The sequence below is a fragment of the Sus scrofa genome, chromosome 17 (assembly GCF_000003025.6).
Source record: "Sus scrofa isolate TJ Tabasco breed Duroc chromosome 17, Sscrofa11.1, whole genome shotgun sequence".
NCBI lineage: Eukaryota > Metazoa > Chordata > Mammalia > Artiodactyla > Suidae > Sus > Sus scrofa.
Genome location: NC_010459.5, coordinates 44982120 through 45002010, shown reverse-complemented (window position 1 = coordinate 45002010; position 19891 = coordinate 44982120). Strand labels below are relative to the sequence as shown.

Genomic DNA, 19891 nt, shown 5'->3' with positions numbered 1-19891 from the left:
CACGAATGGGGCACAACCTCAGAGCTGGTCCAGTTTATGGCCTTGGAGTCCCTCAGGGGGCTTGAAGTCAGCGTCATACTGCTCATTTTAGCAAGAGGCTGCTGGAGTCCAGGAGTGGACCTGGGGCCACAGGGAGAAAGCATCTCGGTAGCTAAGCTGGTCCCATGCAAGTCCATGGGTTCGTAGCTCTCGGGAAGGGACACATCTCTTTTAAATCAGCTACCCTTTGTACAAGGGCAGCAGCTCCTATGTTGACTGCTGGTGTTTGCTCAGAGCTCAAGGGACTACAGACCTGGAAAACCAAGAAGAGTGTTGGGTGGAACAGCTCTCAGACTGCCTCAGTTCACTGTAACGAATGTGCATGGATTGTCTTATGTGTCGGGAATGGAGAGGGCTACAAGGGATGAAAACCGTCCGTTTATTTATTCATTCAATGAATGCTTATTGTTTGATTTATTTTTAAAATTTTATTGAAATATAGTCGATTTATAATGTATTAATTTCTGCTGTACAGCAAAGTGATTCAGATATACATATTTTTTTTTCCATTCTTCTTTTCCATTATGGTTTATCACAGGATATTGGATATAGTTCCCTGTGCTATATAGTGGGATCTTATTGGTTTTTTTTTTAATCTATCCTATATATATAACAGTTTGCATAGTTTGTATCTGCTAATCCCAAACTCCCAATCCTCCCCTCCCCCACCCCGACCCCTACCCCCTTGGCAACCACAGGTCTGTTCTCTGTATCTGTGACTGTTTCTCTTTCACAGACGTGTTCCTTTGTGTTGTGGTTGGGATTCCACCTGAAGTGACATCACATGGTATTTGTCCTTCTCTGACTTGCGTAGTATGATCATCTCTAGGTCCATCCGTTTGGCAAATGTTTCTTGAGCACTTGCTCTGTGTCAGGCTTAAGTGCTTGGGACATGCTAGTGAACCAGCTGTAAACAACTCACTCTTTAAAGAAAGTCACCCTTTAGTTGGGGAGACAGAAACACAAAAGCGTAATTACAGTGCAGGGCATGTTTGTGGAGGTGTGCAGAGGCCAGTATGAGAGCTCAGAGAAGTCCCAGAGGAGCTGACACTGAGTTATATCTTAAATGTTGTATGCACATGTCGCCAGGGCAGTAAGAGGTACGGCGTGAACAAAGGCACAGAGGAAAGAGGAAGCTGGCTGTCCTCAGGAGGAACTAGGAGGGGTTAAGTGTGCATAAAGGTCAAGGCAGGGGTGGTGCAGGGAGGACAACAGCCATGTTGGAGAAGCACATGTTTGTTTAAGGGGCCCTGGGCAGCCGCTGAATAGCCACGTGCAGTGTAAAGTCTCTTTTATGATACTGGAGACTGGGAGACCAACTAAGAAAGAGGCAATTGAAATGGACTAGTTACCGGTTTTCCAACCTGGATCCAAATCTACCCAGAAATTATAGGCAGTGGAGCAGATAGAATCAATCGCCAGCAGTTTGGATTTTTCCTGTCTCTTCTATAGCTTTGAACGGTGTTCTGTCCTAAGTCAGGTAGGTCTTCAGGCCTTCAAACAGGTGTGTGTAGAGTTTGAGGGCACCTGAACTAAATAACTTTTGCCTTATCTTCTGCATGCAGTTTGTCCCAGGACTGTCCTATCGGTGATGAGCCAGAGTGGATGGTGGCTCTTACACCAAATAGGGTTGTTGAGTTTCTGCATTTCCTCCCTTTAGTCTCGAGCAACATTGTCTTATCCTTCTCTCTGTACACTGAGGTATCTTTATCCTTGTTTTCAGATGAAGAGACTGAGGCTCAGAGATGCCTGAGGGCACACAGACAGTCAATAGGGAAGCTGAGCTTGAATGCATGTCCTCCTGGTGCCCAATCACAGGTTCCATCTTGGACACCCATGTCTGAATCCCCTTCGTAGCTCTTACCTCTTCCACACAGCAGCACTGTGCATGTTTCAGAATCTTAGCAGGCTTCCCACATGGCAAGACTCTAGCCTAGAAAAGAGAAATTCAGCCAACCTGGTACAAGTGAGCAGCTGACCCAGGATCAGAGGCCAGATCTGCTCTAAAACTCATGAACTTTCTATGTATAGTAGACCCAGGTGTCACCTTTTGCTACTGCAAGCTTATGTGACTGTCAGCAAATGGACCTAGTCAGCTGGCATCCCTCTGTGTAGGCTTCCTAGTGGGTGTGGATTCAGTCCCACTCCCCACAGGCTTCTGGCTGCTGTGTGAGGCAGGGAAAAGGATGTGCATTCAGCGTCAGTGAACCAAGGTTCAAATCCTGCTCTAACACTGCTGTGTGACCTTGGGCAAGATACTTGATCTCTCTGAACCTCAGTTTTCCTTATCTGGAAAGTATAGGCAGGAGCTAGGTCACCAAAGCTGAAGAAGAGGTAGACATGAGCCAAAGCAAGGCAGGCTTTCAGAGTATTAGTTCCTTTGTTACCTTTTCTTCTTCTTTGTGGAACACAGGAAATTCTGTTCAAAATTTTTTTGCAAGCCTATCCCACTATAGAGTCATAGTGTTGCCCACCTCCTTCCAGTTCAAATTTCCAAAGCTGTTCAAGACTCAGATTTCATTGTGGGGATATAAATGCTTCACTTTTTCCTTAAGAGCCCCTGACTTCTTTCCAACACAAAGATTCGGCAAAACTTTTTTTTTTCCTAATTGTCATGAGAAATAAGTAATTGGGATCCTTCCCAGTGATGGAAATAAAGTTAATTTTTGTACAGAGGATCAGGATCAATCAGATTATATGTCTGTGAACCTCTGAAATGCATCAGAGTCAGCTGAATGCAGATGGGAGTAATTATCAGCATGTTTCATCGGACAACTACCATGATCCAAAAATTTAACCTCAACTCATCTGTGAGTAGTATTGTTCTCGCCTTGTTTGAAATGAGGGAACTAAAGTTCAAGGTCACAGAGCCAGTAAGGGCTGAAGCCAGGACTCATACCCCAGTCTGCCTGACTCCAGAGACCAGCAAATCGGTCTTTTGAACAGCCCAAACCAAGGTGGTTGGGAAAGCTTTTCTAGTCCCCACAGAGAGAAGCCCCTCACACTTTCCCTCCAAGCCTATATACTCTTAGTTTGCACATCTGTTTAATGAGCTCATGCATCCTAAGACCGCAGTAAATTAGGAGATGGGAATAGACATGCCCCAGTAGCCGTGAGAAATGACACTTGGCAGGAAACCAAAAATGGGACACTTCTTTCAAACCAACACAGGGACTCAAGAAACAAGGAGGTCTGTGTGCTGTAGCCCCTGGTTCACCCAAAAACTGTATCATTGTATCATTATGTCCCATGTCTTCTGGTTAAAAGAGCCAGCCAGCTTCCATTTCAGGAGCGCACACTGGCCGGGGGCCTGTCACTGTACATAAACTGTCTGCATCTTCCCAATACTGCCATGGTTGCCTCCCCATTTTGCAGATATGGAGACCGAGACACACAGAAGCTTAACCCAAGCCATGAAACACGTGGGTAATGCAGACAGAATTTAAACCCAGTTCAGGGAGTTCCCATCGTGGCGCAGTGGTTAACGAATCCGACTAGGAACCATGAGGTTGCGGGTTTGATCCCTGCCCTTGCTCAGTGGGTTAACGATCCGGCGTTGCCGTGAGCTGTGGTGTAGGTTGCAGACACGGCTCGGATCCTGCGTTGCTGTGGCTCTGGCGTAGGCCAGTGGCTACAGCTCCAATTTGACCCCTAGCCTGGGAACCTCCATATGCCGCAGGAGTGGCCCAAGAAATGGCAAAAAGACAAAAAAAAAAGAAAAAAAAACCCAGTTCAGCCACCCCTAAACCAATACTCATTTCACTTTAGTGGCACCACCTCCGTAGGAGAAAGCTGTACATGATATATTTTGGTGACATTTCCATTGGAAAAAATAAAATAAAATAAATGTCACTGCTCCAAGGAGCAACGCCTGGTATCTGGAAAAGTCTGGCTGCTTTGCTTCTCAAGGCTCTGGATCTCTGAGGGCAGGGAGATGGGCAGTGTCTGGAATTCTTTTCAGACTGTTGCTTGGGCATTGGCCAAGAAGAGAAGAGATGCATCAGTGCCTCCCAGCAAGACTTTCAAGACAGCCTCAATGACAGCAGTGGCAATGTCAGAATAGATTTCACTTACCTTAACCTTGTGTCACCTTGAACTCTCGGTACTCAAATGACTCTATGAAGGCAGTTGACCATTAAGTCATTCAACAAATGCTTTTTGAGCACTGCTATGTCCCAGGAACTGAGCTAAGCAATGAAGATATCACAGGAAATAATATAGACACACACCTGTCCTCTTGAGGTGTATCCTCCAGTAAGTGTACATGTGAATGGGGCGGGGAGGTGGGGCATGAAGCAAGTAAGGAAACAAAATGCTCAAACCAGAAAAAAACAAGATGACACAAAGCCAGTAGGGACAGTGACTGTGTTGATTGATAGGAGGCATGGACGGACTGGAGAAATAAACACAGGCCAGCCCAGTGGACCAATGTGGAGTCCTACAGGTTGGGGGAAGCAGGAGTCTTGAGAAAACAGCAAAGGCACTCCATGATCGCAGGACTCAAATTGCTAACTAGATGCATTGGGTGAAGGATGACTAGAATCCTGTTTTATAGCTGGTAGTTCCTTTCATTCCATTGAGGCCTCTGTTCATCACATACCCAGTGAGTAAGCTGGGTGGGCAATACCATCTCTATTTCAGAGGAGAAGCTGAAGTCTGCGATGTGAAGTGATTGGCCCAAGGTCACGGTGCTTTTTGTGCATAGAGCCAGTTCCTTCCTGCCTCTGAGTACATTGTTTACCCAGGAAGTTCTGAGTTCCCTGCCTCTGCATTCATTGCTCCCCCTCTGAGCATTGTCTGCCTCTGAGTTCATTGCTCCTCCCCGGGAAGTTCTGAGTTCCCCATACCCGGGATGTCGGGTGAGGACTGGGTGACCGTTTGGTGGGGGTGCTATGCAGTGAACCTCCATCAGCTAGGAACGAGGGTCTGGGTGGTGTGGACCCAGCCTGTCACATGTGAAGCTGCACATCCCTCCCTGTTCTCCTGCACACTCATACCTGAGCCTCCGCCTCCAGGCCACGCCCAGATGGACAGTTCTTCCTCTTTCTGCTAATAAAGCTCTGGCCCTGGTTGAGCCATACCCAAGCCCCCCATCTGCTGCTTGCTGCCCCTTAGCAGCCCCAGGGCTGAACTGAGCGGACGGGGCGGGGTGAGGGGGGAAGGAAGGGAGGGTGCACGTGGGGCTCCCACACACTCATCCCTTCAGCCAAACCACCTTGGCAGCTTGGCCTATTTTTCTAATACTCCACAATGGAGATTTATTGCTTTTGCATTGCTTTCCCCAGGCCTTCAAAGATTTATTGGTTTTTAAGTGACAGAATCCCAGAATTGCTTAAAAGATCAATCACATGGTGACTAGAATCTAATATTCAGCCCCAGCACGAGCACGCTGAGCCTTCTTCCTCCACGCCCCACCTGTCATGCTGATGTATCTGTAGTAAGCTTCACAAGGAAGTTACTTGGCCATGAATGAATCACCCATAATGCAGCCCCGGAAGGGAGGCCCGGAGTAGGGCCCTGATTCTGCAGCAGACCCCCCTTTGGATCCCCAGGGGCTTCCTTGGACATGTCCTCCCCACCCCCACTCCTCCTTCCCATGCCATCAGTCTCTGGGACCTGCCCACCCTGCTCCCAAATCAGCTTTGGGATCAGCAGTTCCTTCTCCCTCTGCCACTCTCCAGCCTGCTCTCCTGACCTGCCAGGGTGGCTTTCTGGTTTGCCTCTCGTAAGCTCCTCTTCCTTGAATCTGTCCCCCACTAAAGATACGGGGCTGGTCTTTCGGAAGTACAAACTGGATCAAGTTGAACTTTCCAGCTTAAAATTCGTAAATTTTAGATTCATGCTTCTTAGCATGGAATCCAAGGCCCATCTGAATCTGCCTCTAACCTTTGTTTTTCGTTTCATTTCCTTGCACTCTGCTCCCTTAGCAGATTTTATTCAACAGCTTCTCTATGCTTCCCTTGTCATCCTTTTTTCTTTCTTTCTTTTTTTTTTTTTTTTTTTGTCTTTTTGGAGCCGCACCTGCGGCATATGGAGATTCCCAGGCTAGGGGTCAAATCAAAGCTATAGCTGCTGGCCTACACCACAGCAAGATGGGATCCGAGCTGCATCTGTGACCTATACCACAGCTCATGGCAACACCAGATCCTTAACCTACTGAGCAAGGCCAGGGGTCAAATCCATGTTCTCATGGATACTAGTTAGGTTCATTAATCATGGAGACACAGTGGGAATTCCCTTCATCATTCTTTTGTGAGCCTTTAATTGTGTTATACATTTGTTGGTCTGTTTTCTTATCCTTTTCTTTTTTTATATTTATTTATTTATTTAATGTGTTTTATAGGTGCAGCATATGAAAGTCCCCAGGCTAAGGGTCAAATTGGAGCTGCACCTGCCAGCCTATGCCACAGCCACAGCAACACAGGATCCAAGCCACATTTGTGACCTACACCACAGCTCTTGGCAATGCTGGATCCTTAACTCACTGAGTGAGGCCAGGGATCAAACCTGCATCCTCATGGATTACTAGTCGAGTTCATTATGGCTGAGCCACAATAGGAACTCCCTTTAATTTTCTGATTTATTAAAGTATAGTTGATTTACTATGTTGTGCCAATTTCTGCCTCTATGTTTATATTTTCTTTGGTTTTGGTTCTTGCACACCCCTCACTAGACTGAGCTCTGGGAAACCTGGAGGCTTGACTAATGGGTCCCTTTCTCTGAGACAGGGTCTGGCTTTAGTAGGTATGCCCAAACCAAAAACCTAAGTAAGGGAGGAATTCCACATATCTGATGGTACCTGGGAGATGCAGGATACTGGGACAGCAGAGATGCACTTCACTGGTTCTGCCTTCAGCTGCCTCCTTGTCTGTAAGAGTGCAGTCCAGGAGAACTCCTTGCACTGATGAAAATGTCCTATATCTGTGCTGTTGGATAGAATTGCCACTAACCACGTGTGGCCATTAAACCCTTGAAATAGAACTCATGTTACCAAGGAAATGATTTCTTAAAAATATTTTAAATTAAAGAGTCCTATTACTAGGGGGTGGCATTTGAACATGCAGGTCTATAGGGAAGATAAACAGAAAAAGAAAAAAAAATATGTAGATGAGCCTGTGTACTGTATATCAAGCAGGCAGGGCCAGGAGGTCTCAACTGTTGATAGGTCAGCAAAACAAGGGCCTAGAGCTGTGCCCTCAATGCAGAGGAGATGCTACTTGGTGTCGTGAAATCAAAACCAAACAAATCAGAAGGCCCCTCAGAAAGGGGGATGGGGACTCCCGTGAGCTTCCTTACCTGAGACTGTATAATACTGGGACCAGAGCAGGTGGGTACACAGAGTCAAAACCAAGCAGGAGAGATGAGAGCAGATCCTAGGAGATGATCCAAGTTTTATCTGTCCATGCATGTATGTGTTTATCAATTAGCTAACTCAAGTCGATAAGTATCCAGTTTGAATTTCAGCAAACAGCCACATGCCAGACACTGTGCTGAGCACTGGAGACCCAGAAAAAAGCAAAATAGGCCCACAGCCTGCTGATCCTAATGGCAGATCTAGCTCTGAGCTAACAGGGCCACAGACACTGATGATGACTGATCTGTTAGAGATGATTCTTATGGAGTCCATGCCACCTGCCACCCCACTTCTGATTTCAGCAGGAGCTGAGGTGTATAGTTCCATGCATTGCTATAGGATCCCATCTCCGGCACCAGCACCCCTCCTTTTTTTCTGCCTTTTTGCCCAAATTCTTTCTCCAAAGCCCCAGTGGATCTGGTTTAGTCTATGCAAGCAGGTGCAGCTCAGGAATGCAGACAGTTTAATGCTATCGGGGAATTCTCAGCCCATGGGAGATGGGAGGCCGGGCCTGGCCTCCCATCCTTTGAAAGGACCATTCTGGGCCACATGCCACACAGTTCCTCACACATCCCCAGTAGTACTGAGTTCTGGGTTCCTACCATGGGCGCCAGCTCAGCAGTGCACACTTTACTGGTTTTTCTTCCTTCTGTATCTCTCTTCTGTAAGAGAGGATCAGCCCCAGGCTGGGGAGTCAAGAGATGACGTTGGAGAAACTGAAAGGAAGCCAATAGGACAGCAGTAGGGAGAGAATGCAAGAGAGGACAGCAGGTGATGAGATTGGATCTGAAAGGGCCAGGTAACCCTGGGCTTTATCATTACTGAAGCCAGGAGTTTTATACGAAGAGCAATGAGGCATCAGGAAAAGGATTTTAAGCAGGTATGATCCATCTTACTTTTTAAAAAGGTCTTTCTGGCATCAATGTGGAGATCAGATCAGAGAGGAAAAGAGTGGTTCTGAGAAACGAGTTGGGACCAGTCACAGTTGTCCAGATGAGAAATGAAGGTGACGTAGATAGTGTAGTTGAGGAGGTAGAAGGCGTGAGCCTTGGCTATGACTTCTCTGCAGGGTCAGGGAGGCGGCTGTGAGGGACGAGACACTGTTCAGGGTGGCTCCCAGGTCTCTGGATTGGTTAGTGGGACGGATTGTGGTGCCATTGTCTAAGCCAAGGAAGACTGAGGGAAGGAAAGGTCCACGAGGATACTTAATCCAGGAGAGGCGGTAAAGCTGGTCTAGGAAGTGGATGGGGCAGTCAGAAATCAACTGGGCAAGGACAGGCTGGGACCTGATGCATGCTCCAGGAGAGCCCTGGGCAACTCCAGGGGATCTCTCTCAAGGTCGGTTAGGACTTGAGGCTTGTTTTCATGGGCTGCTTGAGACACAGAGCACAGAGGGTACAGCCCTAGCTTGGAGAGCCAGGGGTGTGACGCGCTGAATCCTAGGAGACACTGTACCATGGTGAAAGACTCTCAAGGTCATTGCAAGTTCTCCTCACTCCCTGATCATAATCCCCTGTCCAGGTGCCTTTGAAGGGTGCAGTTAATTAAGACTATAGGTTCTGAAATACAGAGTGATGAGCTACAGTACAAACTGGAGATCCAGCCAGCTTTTAAAGAAAGAAGAAACTTTATTGGGAAATAAAGGAAACAACATCCAAATTTCCTCTAGGATTCCTTTAATAACTGTGAAGCCCCAAGTGGGAGCACGTGAAACACCACAGTAGGGTTTTGCCGGTCTATGGAGCTGTGTTGAGCACAACTGGCAACATTACCATCTGATTCTCAGATATCAGCATATGATGGTGTCCAATTATGGAGGAGAAATGAAAATGCAGAGGATTTATTAACATGGGGCAGCCTGGGGAATTCAGGAGTCCCTGTCCACGTTGGTGGAGATGGGAAGCTGCAGATACATTCCGACACTTTCTGTAAACATCATTTGTTTCACTGTGTTCCCCAGCCCTCTGGGCGGCCTCTGCTGGGGCTGGAGACGGGGACTGCTGTGTGTCCCACGCTGGTGTGGAGGCATGGGAAAGAACCCCTCCCAAAGAAGCCACGAGATTTAGCTCTGCAGGTAATACCCCTTGTTTCCAAGTCTCACAGCTTGCTGGGGTTTCATCACACCAGACTGGGAAAGAGGAGGAGCCAGATACAAGAAGAGGCAACCAGAAATAAGGAAACAGTGGGTAAATGCGACTGCAGAGCTATTTCCGATGGGGCTGTCCCAGGCTCTAAATATGGTGACTCGGTACCTATGATTAAAAAGACTTAAAACTACTCCTAGTGAAATTACCAGGGAGACTCTGAGGGTAGCACAGAGCTGCAATCAGAAAGATCATTCAGAAAAACAAAAGAAGAGTGAAACCCAGATAATTTAGGTGGATTTGCCGTCACCTCAGTGCATCTTAATTGCACTGTGGCTTTTTTTTCGTAAGCCCCCCGGAACAACCCAGCTCACCAAGAATTAGCTCTGGTGTTAAAGGGCCCTAGATCATATTCCTTAGGCTCAAACCAAGGAGGAAAAACAGGTGTTTCAGGAGGAGTATTTTAAATGGAGCAGGAGCAGTTGCTGGAACATGGAGAACGAAGGAGTGTTCTATTTTGGACCGCCTGCCATCTGGAGAGATGGAGACGAGACTGTCACTGGCATGAGGGAAAGGAGAGTGTGGTCGTTGTCATGCTCACCTCCTACCAGAGGAACTATTTAAATTCCAAAAACCTGGAGGCATCAGAGCAGGAGGGTTTAGAATTGGGAAGCACTACATCCAGGTGGTATTTGAAGCATGGGCGGGGTGGATGAGCTTATCCAGGAAAGTGGGGATGGTAAGAGATGAGGAGTAAGACAGAGCTCTGTGAAACTCTATCAGGGAACCACATGGGGGATGGAGAAGGACTGGCCTCAGAGGGAGAGGAAAAACTGGGACAGAGTTAAAGCATGAAAGCCAAAGGAAGAATAATTTAAATAAAAGAGATGGTTGACTTGGAGTGAATTAACTTCCTCTAAATGCTCCACGCAGTTCTTTCAGTAGAAAAGAAGAAAGGCACACAACTTGAGCCAGGATCCTGGGAAAAGGAAGATGACTGTATCAACAAAAGTGCTTCAGAATGGACTGTATGGTCCAAGCTTGATTTAAAAGGTCTAAGGAGGTGGATGCATAAATAACAGTGATACTCAGGCCAGTCAACCTCAGCGCTGTCGAAGAAACTGTGCAGAGGGTACAAAGCTGGGAGAGGCTGGGAAGATAGGAGGTGATCTCTAGAGAATAAGTGATCAGAGGTCCAGTAATGGAACCTTGCTCTGGGAGGAATGTGGCTCTGGGTATGACTGTGTCGGCAGTGATGGTAGACAGATGATAGTGGATTCAAGGTGAAGCCAAGTATTTTAAAGAAGGTCAGGATATGGACAGAAGGGCTGGCTAAGTAGGTGTAGTTCTTAGAATACTAAGCTCCCACCCTGGGGAACTGGTGAAACCCAACACAAGCGCCACACTAATTCTGCATGATACGGATCCTGGATCTCACTTTTTCGGCAGCATGTATTCTGCTGAGCCGAACTTCTCACACTCTCCTGGGTCCTGTGACAGTTGGCGTCACTGCTCTGTTTTAGATCTTGCACAGCTGATTACTGATGGCTCTCAGTTTCTCTCTCTGCCACCACCCAAAGGTCAGACTTTCAAGTCGGCCTCCATCAAGTGCATCTCTATGGCCTGATCTATCGATGTTCTTCTGCGCTAGTGTGTGAACCATGTGAGAATCCAAGGAGGCCTCCTCTCATCCAGAAAGCATTCTGCACAATGCTCGCTTCAGCTGCCTGTGGCTGCTCCAAAGTGCCTCCTCTCTGCAGTTTTGAGAGAGACGATCCTGAAGGCCCTGGCTTTGTAGTAGGGATAGAACAACTTGAGGGTTAGAATCTCCAACCTTAGGCAGAAGAAATTTGTGCTTACCTCCTTTCCGAGTGCAACCCCAACCCATCTTTTTCTTGCCTGGCTATAGTTGCTTGGGATTTGCTGTTTAGTGCATTTCCACTTGAATGGAGGCTCACTAAGCAGTTAATAAAGATGATAAAGGTATAAAGTAACTATTCATGGCCAGGGCAAGGGCTAGCAGCCCCAGTAGCATAAGAAGGAGTCAAGGGCAAGACTTCAGACCTCCACAGACCTATACGATAGCCAGAGCTACCTGAGGCTACTTAAAATTAAATTAATTAGAATTGAACTAAATTAAAATGTCAGTTCATTAGTTGCACTGTCCACATTTCAAGTGCTCAATAGCCAGATGTGACCAGTGGTTACCATAATGAAGAGCGCTTCCATTAGCACAGAAGTTTCTCTTGGACTGCATTGCTCTAGACTCTGGGAAGGCTGGTAAAAAGGACCTTTGACTGGGCTGACTTGCTGCTGAGACCCTGACCAACTGAACCAGACTTCCCAAATTCCATTGCCTCCCCTTTGCTGGGAAGAAATTCTCAGAAATGCTTTAACCTCAGAGTTTTCAAACTTTATTGAATATCAGAATCACCTGGAGAGCTAGGAAATATGTAGATCCCTACCCATGCCTCGGGATAATGAAATTGGGCCTGAGAATCTGCATTTTATTTATTTAATTTTTTTTTCTTTTTGACCATATCTAAGGCATATGGAAGTTCCCAGGCCAGGGATCAAATCCGAGCCACCACTGCTGTGGTCTATGTCACAGCTTCAACGACACCAGATCCTTAACCCATTGCACCAGGCCAGGGATCAAACCTACGCCATCAGAGAGGCAATGCTGGATCATTAACCTACTGCACCACAGTGGAAACTCCAAGATCTGCATTTTGAGCAGATGATGATCTTGCTGGTTGGGCTCAAATCACAACTTGAATACCACTGGTTTAGCCTAAGATAGCCTTGGGTTTGGAGAAAAGAGCCTGTACAGGAAACCAAATACTTTCTTCCGTGGTGCCAGTATTTCTTCCTTTTCATGATTGGGGGGAGCAATTGTTTTGCATTTTACTGCAGAGTTTCCCTTGTTTTTACAGCTTTTGTCTCTTTGGGTGTATGTTTCAGCCTGAAGATAAGCAGTTTTAGCTTATAAGATCTGAATTAAGTTTTCTGCCAGCTTACTTCTCTATCCCTGTCCACACGAGTGCCGAAAACACACCCCTGTTTTCTGATGATGATGACCATGACTGGTGTCTGAAATACACGTTGTTTTGTTCCATGCTGAGAACGTATCTGAATACATCACTTCTGTGCAGGGATTGGGGCTTAGGGTAGAAGATGGATTGTGGGGTGAGACTGAGCATCAGTATCTGAACAAATCTGTGTTCTTTTACAGAAGGCTAGAGCAGTCTCGGAGAAACAAATCCATTTCCAACTTTCACTCTATAAAAAGTTCCATATTTTCTTAGATCAGACAAAATATTATTGAGTGCCAGGATGCAGCAGCAATATGGGTGCGTCACTCTGCTAGGTTGGAATCTGTATGCATTGTCCCCCCGGGCCAGTTTTGATTATGTTCTTTTTCTTTTTATTGCAGTCAGCAAATCTGAATTTGCTATTGTGGGGAGAGTAGGAAGAAGGGGGGGGAAATGAAGGTTTTTTAACCTTCACAAAGTTCAGAGGTTCAGTCTGAATAAGCACAAAAACTTTTCCGCATGCCTCTGAATTCCTTGAATTTGCAGAACTGCTCAGCATCCCAAGAGAACTACCTTGTGCATAGGATTCAAGCCCCGCTTTGTAGCTAAAAGGCAGAGCTGAAATTGTGAGAGAGGAGGGTTCAGGAAAAGGGGAAGAGGAATCAGTGGGGAAAAAAAGTTTGGTCCCAATCCAGGTTAAGTTTCAGCCTATTGTTAGGTTTCTTCAATTCAAAGCCATCTGCTTCCCACAGCTTTCAGATACCGTCTCCCCTGCCAGGACACCCTGTTCCTGCTTAATTGAAATTAGTTTCCAAGAATAGTTGTCCACAGCAGTTTCCAATGGTGAGAATGTTTTCAAAGTCACAATAGGAGTTGAAGCTTTGGGATGCAGATGCCTACACATGAGCCAGATGTTGAAAAGGCCTCACGTGGTCTAAACAGCCTTCACATTCCTAAAGCCAAGGCTCTCTCATTGGCCTCTGTGATGCATAAATGGCTCCTTTGAAACTGTCACCATCTCTCTCTCTCCATCGGAGACCTGTAATACCGCAAGTGTGAGGGGAAACAATCACTTCCATTCAGGATTAGAGCAATGTGTTTCCCAGGCTTAATTATACCACAGGTATATAAATTACAGAAACATGTTAATGCTCCCATGATTAAAATTATAGAGTGCCTAATTGAAAAAGCATAAACTGAATTGAAGAATTCCTAATTATAGTTTGCTTTGAGGTGTTAATTTCCTCCATAACGAATGTGTAATTTCTTGGAACCTAAAAAGGTAGCCTCTTGCATCAGCACATAGGCTGCAGGCAAATGGGACAGGCTGCTGTAATCGTTCGGTTCAGAAAGTTGGCAGGGGAGGCATAGTTCAGAGGGAGGATGTTGGGAGGGAACTTGGGGAAGAGGTAGAACTGGTGAGATCGACAAACCAGGGTCCACCTAGTGGGCATCAAGATCAAGGACAGGTGAGGAGCCCTTAGCAAACTTTTTCCACTTGCCTTTCTCTTCCCTTTCCAAAGTCTCAACATTGATCCCAGTTGGTTTTAGTAAATGTTATGCCGCCAAGACAGTCGTTCTCAAAATTTGGTCCTAAACCGATGGTGTTATCTGGGACTTTGGTAGAAATGCAAACGCTCAGGCTCCACCCCCTGACCTCAGGAACTCGGGGGGTGGAGCCTATCCCTCTGTGTTTTAACAAGGCTACCAGAAGATTCTGACACATGCTAGAGTTTGAGAAGCACAGTTCGAAGGAGTGGTCCCAGGTAGCCTAAGGCACATCCGACTGACTTTGTTGAGCTCCTACCCTGGATCAGAACCTGTAACTGGCGACTTCCCAAGTATCATTTTATTGTATACCCCCAGCATCACACTGTAGTAGAAAGAAGTGATCCCCATTTCTCAGGTGAGAAAATGAGATCCAGAGAAGTTGGCCTACCCAGCTCCTATTAGCTTTGGGAGCCATAGGCCTTGTCTGCAGGCTCTGAGGAAGATTCACGCATTGCATTGTCCATTTTTTTGGTTGTCGTTACATAGTTTTCATCAATATTTTTTTATGACCAATGGTTTTTCTAAGCATTGCAGAGCTGGAGTCTGAGCTGCTGTTGAGGATAACTTCCAGGTGAGTCACAAAGTGACCAAGGTTGAGTCTAATTGTAGCATAAGGAAGGGAGCCCCTAAGTATTTGTAATAACTGCTATTGATGGTATAGATGGTTAGTATGCATGTTTCTGGAATAGTGATGCGAATTCTAAGTATAAAAGGCCACAGCTTTAAAAAGATGTTCATTGGTTTTTGGAAGGAACTCCCCTTGCATAAGGACCCAGGTAACTGAGCCCCCGCCATTAGGGACTTTAGGGGCCAGTCGAAGTAAGACATGCTTTATGTCCATCTCCTCTGTCCAGGTATCTTGGTTTTCTCTGGTTTCTGTTTCCTAGTCTAAACACTTACTTACTCTGAGTGTGTGTGTCTGTGTCTGTGTGTCTGTATTTGCATAGGTAGGTTTTAGCCAATCCACAGCCATCTGAAGCATTAAACTTATGCTCTTGGTTTATAGCATTCCAGGAGGCTTTTGCATAATTCTTAGCCATTCCTATGTGGTTGAAAATTTGGGTCATTTGCAGTTATTTGTTGTCATAAATAACCCAGCAGTAAATATATGTATTCATGCTTTTCTTTTGGAATTGTCTCTTTAAATAGGAAAAAAAAAAAAATCCCCAGGAGTGAAATTATTGAAATGAATAAAATGGACCTAAAATGTATTGAGTGCCTACTCTTATATGCCAGGCACTGACAGCCAATTCATATATATTAACCTTTTTCATTCTTTAATTAAAAAAAAATCTCAAAGTAACAAGTGCACATAGTTGGCAAATCAAATAGTCAAACCATTCTCTGCCCCACATTTTTCAACCCCCCAGTCCTGTGCCCCAGAGGAAATTGCATTTTAATTCTTTGCCATTTCTTCTGGGAATTGGCAATGTCACTGCATAATGTGCTATTTTAAAGTTATTGATTACAGGCATTATCTATTTACTTCCTGCTATTATGAGTGAGAATTTGACTGTCTTGAATCATCTAGCTTCCCAATGTTGTTATACCACTAGTTTTAGTTAAATAAATACATGATAGCTAATTTTATAATTCTATAGAAGTAAGCCCCTTCAGTGCCAAGTGATTTACTATTTTTATTGTAGTATTGTATAATGAACTTAAAACTTACTGTGTGCTAGACACTATTTTATATCCATTACCTATAATATCTCAGTTAATTTTCACCAAAACCTTATGAAGTAACAACAAATAGTATACCTGTTTTAAATGGGAAAATGAAGTACTGAAAGGTTAAGTAAATTGCCCAAGATCGTGCAGCTAATACATTCCTGATCTTGGATTTGAACATGACAGTCTGGCTCTACAATCTGACTCTTAACCGCTATGCTATGCTACCTCTCATTATTCTTCCTATTTTTTACAGTGTGTTTTCTAAAATTCACAGAATGTACAATTATCCTGTTTTATTGAGGCAGTACCTTTATTATAATATTAATACATCTTTCTTCCAATAGAGTGCTGCCATTTCAGATTTACTATTAAATCCCTCGTTTTATTTTGTTGGGTGTTTTTTGTTTGTTTGTTTGGTTGTTTGTTTGTTTTGGTCATTTTCTTCTATTTTCTAGAAAAATATCAACCTCATCTAGCATTCACTTTAAATTTCAGCAATCATGATTTTCCCTTTTAAGAAAATCTCTATACCGTTCTCTGATTTTATTTTTCTCAAAGCATCACTTCTTGTTTATAGGAACAATCATTTCTTTTCTGAGGACATTGTTTTAATTTGCAAAGAGGGAAAGGCTTTGCTGACTCCTATCTTATCTATGTTTCTTCTGGAGTCATCCTTTTCCCATTTGAATTGACTACCCTCTTTCATACTGGAGCATTCTCACCTAACATGTGACGCTTCGTAATCCATGTCTCAAAGTATGCTGTTGTAAAGGTTGACTGGAAGTACTGTATTTTGGGGATTTTGGGGAGTGTGGGGTGGGGTGGGGGAAAGACATGAGCACTCTCCAGAGATGAAACCTCCTGTTTCCCACCTGAGGGGTAAGGGATAGATACTTGGAAGTCCACTTGCAAGGGTTTGATGGTTTCATGTATAGAATTTTGAACAATACCCCTGTTTTCAGCCCCACATTTCACTTTCACACTTTCCATATTTTACTGCTCGGAGAATCTCACTTGAAATCCATTGGACAAATCACTCCATTCTTATTCACATTTCTTTATAATTTGGCTTTCTTTATCTTGCCAGGAAGGGTACCTTTCTTATGACCATTTGCAGTCTTTCAAAATTTTGTTGAAACCCCTCATCCACTGAGGGCCCCTCTTGTTCTTTTTTTTTTTTTCTTCCCCTTATGGATTTATATGCTTTTTCATCTTTTACTGTCATGTCAGTGGGATCTCAGGAGAGAGAGGAGGTAAATGGAATACATTAAATCTTCCACTTTTAACTAGAAGTTCACTTATATTATTATCTAATCCAGTTCTCACAATAATAATTTATGGAGACATTATTATTGTCTTCAGGTTTCCAATATTATTTAAATATTTAAAGGAAGGTCCTACAACTAGTAAGATTCAGAGCCAAAATTCAAATTTGATGCAGATTTTAGAATCTGTGCTTTTTCTCCTTCCAGGTTATGAAAATGTTTATGAATCTTGAAAGCCATTGCCAAATTATTTCCCCAGTTTGATGAATCAATTTACAAAGCTGCTAGAATTATATAATCCTACCAGTTCTACCACAAGTTCACCAAGATGACATGTTATAATTTATATGTACTTTTATCCTGTAATGGGTTTTAAATGGGAGCATATTATCATTTTGATTTGCAGTTCTTGGTGTATTGGCAAGACAGAATTTTTTTCCCATGTGTTTTTATACTGTTGACATTTCTTTTTTATATATATATAATTTTTTTATTTTCCCACTGTACAGCAAGGGGGTTAGGTTATCCTTACATGTATACATCACAATTACATTTTTCCCCCACCCTTTGTTCTGTTGCAACATGAGCATCTAGACAAAGTTCTCAATGCTATTCAGCAGGATCTCCTTGTAAATTTATTCTAAGTTGTGTCTGATAAGCCCAAGCTCCCGATCCCTCCCACTTCCTCCCCCTCCCATCAGGCATGGACTTGGAGAAAAGACTTGTGGCTGCCTGATGGGAGGGGGAGGAAGTGGGACATTTCTTTTTTGTGTGTGTGAGTTTCCTTTTTAACATTCTTTTTCCGATATACCTATGGCAGTATCAGTGGTTCTCAAGGAGAGTTAATTTGTCTCCCAAAGGCAATGTCTGGAGATATTTGGGTAGTTACCATTTGGGGGTGGGGGATGCTCCTGGCATCTAGTTAGTGAGTAGAGGCCAACGATTCTGCTAAACATCCTATAATGTACAGGTCACCCTCTACAATAAAGATTATCCAGCCAAAATGCCAGGAGTGCCAAGACTGAGGTACACTGACCTATGAGGATCTTGATGGGCCTTTTATTTTTATTTTTTGAAAATATATGATTAGATCAGAGAGTCTCAATTGTTTTGGCCTCAAGACCCCTTTACATTATTAAAAAATAATTAAGATCCCAAAGAGCTTTTGTTCCTATGGGTTTTTGTCTATCAATAGCAGTATGTTCTGTTAGAAATTAAAGCTACATTGTAAACATATTGGAGTTTTTTGTTGTTGTTGTCATTGTTTTTATATTTATTCATTTTTTTCTGCTATACAGCATGGGGACCAAGTTACACATACATGTATACATTCTTTTTCCTCCTATTGTTGTGTTACCATGTAAGTGTCTAGACATAGTTCTCATTGCTACACAGCATGATCTCATTGTAAATCCATTCCAAGAGCAATAGTTTGCATCCATTAACCCCAAGCTCCCAATCCCTCCCACTCCTCCCCTCTCCCCCTGGGCAGCCACAAGTCTATTCTCCAAGTCCATGATTTTCTTTTCTGTGGAAATGTTCATTTGTGCTGTATATTAGATTCCAGTTATAAGTGATATCATACGGTATTTGTCTTCCTCTTTCTGACTTATTTCACTCCGTATGAGAGTCTCTAGTTCCATCCAGTTGCTGCTAATGGCATTATGTCATTCTTTTTTTGTGTCTGAGTAGTATTCCATTGTGTATATATACCACATCTTCCTAATCCAATCCTCTGTCGATGGACATTTGGGTTGTTTCCATGTCTTGGCTATTGTGAATAGTGCTGCAATGAAAATGCAGGTGCATGTGTCTTTTTTAAGGAAAGTTTTGTCCAGATATATGCCCAAGAGTGGGATTGCTGGGTCGTATGGTAGTTCTATGTATAGATTTCTAAAGTATCTCCAAACTGTTCTCCATAGTGGCTGTACCAGTTTACATTCCCACCAACAGTGCAGGAGGGTTCCTTTTTCTCCACGACCCCTCCAGCACTTGTGCTTTAAAATAATAGTAAACCCAGTACATTAATATAAACAATATATTTATATTTTATGAAGCAATCAAATGAGGGAGAAGAGGTGTATTATTACACATTTTTTGCAAATATTTTTAATATATTTAATGTCTGGCTTATAGAAAATAAGTGGATTCTCAAATCTGTTATGTATCAATTTATATTTCCCTTTGAATGGATATTTTACCCTTGATTTTATCCTTGCCATTTTATCCTTTATTTTCTAACATTATGCATTGGCCATTGGAAAAAAAAAATCACTGAATTGTAAAAATTTTTCAAATGTTGACACATTTCATTATACAACATCAAAATATTTATTTACTAATATCACCACCAACTCTCATCAGTAAAGCATTTACATTTTGGGAACCTGTCAAGTTCATAGTGACAAATAACAAGTTTTCCAAATTATAATTTTTTCACTTGAAAGCTCCAGCATGAATAAATATCACCAGTTTCCATAAAAGTTGCAAGCTTCACTTATTTTGGAGAAGATGTTTATCAAATATCCAAATGTTAATAACCACAATTTGTCAGTTACTCTTTCATTAAAATCAAAAAACAAAAAAATGGTGCTTTATTGAAAATGTGGCTAGTTTAGCATGCAACTCAAACAATCACTTAAATGATTTTTTTCCTTAAGAAACATAGTACTTCAGTAAGTAGGAGACATGCTTTAGGCATATTTCCTGTTTTGTCACTTGAATATTAAAAAGATGTACTCAAGTGTTGAAATCAACATTTTTGTTGCTTCATCAAGGACTTTTTTAAGTAAAACTGGCATTTTTGTTTCCTACGGGAAGTTTTTTTTTAATAATACCTTAAATTATGATTTTTCTTTTTTCTCTTCTACTTATTATTAAAGTATAGTT

The 19891-nt window shown here is 43.5% G+C and overlaps 1 protein-coding gene across 13 annotated transcripts in view; it reads left to right on the top strand.

The window, feature by feature from the left end:
* PTPRT (protein tyrosine phosphatase, receptor type T) overlaps positions 1–19891 on the top strand; it is a 1163284-nt gene that overhangs the window by 878812 nt on the left and 264581 nt on the right. The gene's annotated exons all lie outside the window — the stretch shown is intronic.